The sequence below is a fragment of the Rhagoletis pomonella genome, unplaced genomic scaffold (genome assembly GCF_013731165.1).
Source record: "Rhagoletis pomonella isolate Grant_MI unplaced genomic scaffold, Rhpom_1.0 Rhpom_scaffold_00002, whole genome shotgun sequence".
In the NCBI taxonomy this organism is placed as follows: Eukaryota; Metazoa; Arthropoda; class Insecta; order Diptera; family Tephritidae; genus Rhagoletis; species Rhagoletis pomonella.
This window is the reverse complement of record NW_023458556.1, coordinates 78,382,252-78,385,573: the sequence shown is the minus strand read 5'-3', so window position 1 is coordinate 78,385,573 and position 3,322 is coordinate 78,382,252. Positions and strand designations below refer to the sequence as shown.

At 40.1% G+C, this 3,322-nt stretch overlaps 1 protein-coding gene across 1 annotated transcript in view; it reads right to left on the bottom strand.

Annotated features, from left to right (window-relative positions):
• Positions 1-3,322, bottom strand: part of LOC118754981 — a 21,568-nt gene that overhangs the window by 3,267 nt on the left and 14,979 nt on the right. The gene's annotated exons all lie outside the window — the stretch shown is intronic.

Genomic DNA, 3,322 nt, shown 5'->3' with positions numbered 1-3,322 from the left:
TTACTACGTTCTTTAATTTTTATTCATGACTATACATTCATACGTGTCGCTAGCTTAGTATAGAAGGAGCATTTCTGATATTTTTGTTTTTCTAAGTGATCCTAATAGTTGCATAAAAAATTAAGTTTTATTTAGGGGTTCAAGCAACTTATGTGAATTACATTTAGGATTATTAGGGAAGGAATCTAAACAAAATCTATTTTGAGACGCAATGATTTAGGCATTTGCTCCTAATCTTCATGATTCTATCTATACAAATAAACTATTCGGCTGCTTTAAAAAAAAATCTATCTGTATCTAACAGCGAAACCGCGGCTGACATTGTCTCTTACTGTCAAGATTTCATAGTGAAAAATAAATAAATTTGGCATACGAAAATCTGGTAAAATTATATATATACATATATTATAAGTATATATCGTCGATTATTTGACCGACAACGTTACATTCGTACTAATTATACGCGAGCGCACTTGTGCACAAGGGTATTATAACTTTGTTCACATAACGGTTGTTTGTAACAGGCAAAACGAATCGAGATAGATATAGACAAATGTATACATAAATGATCAGAATGAAAAGAGAAATCGATTAAGCGGTGACTGTCTGTCCGTCCGTCCGTCCGTCCGTCTGTCCGTCTGTGCACACGATAACTCGAGTAAACATTAAGATATCTTAACGAAACTTGGTACGTATACTTACTTAGGCCGTAGGACGGATGGTGTTGAAAATGGGCAAAATCGGACAATAACCACGCCTACCTCCCATATAACGGTAATTTTCAGAAATACGAAAACTGCGATATTTTAGTAACTACTGAAGATTATTCACTCAAAATTGGTATTTACAATAACTTTTAGACGAAAAATAAGAATATTATACATTTTTGGAAAATGGGCGTAGCCACGCCCACTTATGGATACATGTGTATATCTTGGTAACCGCTGCACCAATTTCTTCCAAACTTGGCACAGTTGTTAGTCTTGCTACAGCATACCAAATAGCCGAAAATTTTTAAAATCGGACAATAACCACGCCTACCACCCATATAACGGTAATTTGGAGAAATGCGAAATCTTCGATAAATCAATAAATATTAAAGCTAATTTATTCAAAATTAATTCTTGCAACAATTCTCTGCCAAGAAATACGTTTATGATAAAATTTTGGAAAATGGGCGTGACACCGCCCACTTATGATCACATATATGTATATCGGTAGCCGTTCTACCAATTTGTACCAAACTCGGTATGATTATTGTGCTTGCCGCATAGAAGCAAACCGTTGAAAATTATTGGAATCAGATTAAAATTACGACCACTTATCATATAACGGCAAATTTCAGAAATGCTTGAAACTTCAATATTTCGAAATTTAAGGACGCTAATTTACTCAGAATAGATACACACCGGCTTACCATGTAGCGGTAGCTTTCGGAAAGGTGAAAATCATATATTTAACACTTGCGCCGGGTATTTAATGTTCGGCTCCGCCCGAACTTAGACTTTCTTACTTGTTTTAGCTATGAATGTACATATGTATTTGTTTGCCACATATGATTCGATTCGAAATTAGTACTAATTTAAAATCCAAATTCAGAACTATTGATTTTAGAATATTTTACAAAGTGGGGTCAAAATCATGCATTTTACAATGAAATTATTCGGCAAATTTTTCGGAAAATTCCTGTTTTTGATGAAAAATATATTTTGTTGAATTACGTGTAAAAAATTCTTACCAATTGATACGCCGGCCGTTACTTGAGCGTAAGTGAAATGCGATCATTTTTTTATTTTTTTTTTTATTTGGTTACGACCCGGTAGGTGGGAATCTTCATAGATGCAAGCAGTCCATACTAATTGATTGCCCGATTCGCCTCCTGGGACCTACGGACTAAACCCAACCTCCTATGAACGCTGCGCCTGTGGCACCCCGCGGGACTATCAATTCCGATATTTCTTCGCTGGGAAAGTGCTGGACGTTATTCTGAGTCGTCACTCAACGTGCGTTTTCGCGTCGCGCTGTTTATTCATCATGCCTCAGACTCTTCATTACATTAGTGAGGATATCCGCGCATTCGTTCCATATGTCTTCTTTAGACAACATCGCCTTCAACAGGCCTTTGGGGGACACTGCGCTCCCTACACACCGTTCGAGCTAGTGGCGTTCGTCTTCGAAACTGTGGCAGTCCATAAGGATGTACTCAGAATTTTCGTATTTACCATCGCACTAAAGACAATATGGATGGTCAGCATGTGTTTACTTGTGTAGATAATGTCGGATGCAGCCATGCCCGGTGAGGAACTGCGGAAGGTAGAAATTAGTTTCTCCGTGCTTTCTCTCGATCCATTCGCTTACCGTTGGAATCAACTTCTACGTCCAACGCCCTTTCGTAATCGCGTCCCAACTTTGTTGCCACTTGTTGATGCACCGTTGTAACGCCTCTCTCCGGTTTATTGGACTGCGCTTGCTTTCTGCCGCGGCTTTTGCCGCTATGTCTAATGGGCATCTACCGGCCAGCAAATTTCCGGCTTCGTCTGATACTGTCACGAACGCACAGCATACCCTTAGTGACGGTAGTCTATGCACTGAGGCTGGTGCTCTTATATATGATGGTACGGATGCAGCAGCTGCCCATATTGGTGCCGCATACATCAGAATGAGCGAACTGACGCTCGTGAGCTGTATTTTTCGTTGTTGTCTCGGGCCTCCCATGTTAGGCATGATTCTTGCCAAAGCTGTTCTGACTTTCCTTGCCTTCTCACTGGCATATTTCAAGTACGACTCCGAGGTACTTTATGGTTGGGCTTGAGTTTATGGTGCAGCCACCTACTCGTATTTCGATTTCTTCAACAACCCTTTTCCTGCCGGTCAACAGCCTATGTTTTGTGATCCGCCAACTCCAATCCAGCTGTTGGCAGCCACGTTTTCAAGGACGCCATGGTTTCACTGCACATGCGCGACACGTCCACAAGATGCTTTGCCACCACAACAATCGGTATGTCATCTACATAACCCACAATGGACACACCTTCCGATTTTATCATTTTGGAGATGTCATCATACATGATATTCCACAGGAGTGGTCCAAGAACCGACCCTTGGGGCACACCGCCTGTAATAGAATACTTTTTTGGACCTTTGTTGGTGTCGTAGTAGAGCACGCTTGTGCTGAAATAACTGGATATTATTCTTGTTAAGTAATCCGGGATGTTAATTTTTATCATTGCTTCTATTATTTGGCCCCAGTTGGCAGAGTTGAACGCATTTTTTACATCCAGCGTGATTACAGCGCTTTACTGCTTAGTACCTTCTAACCATC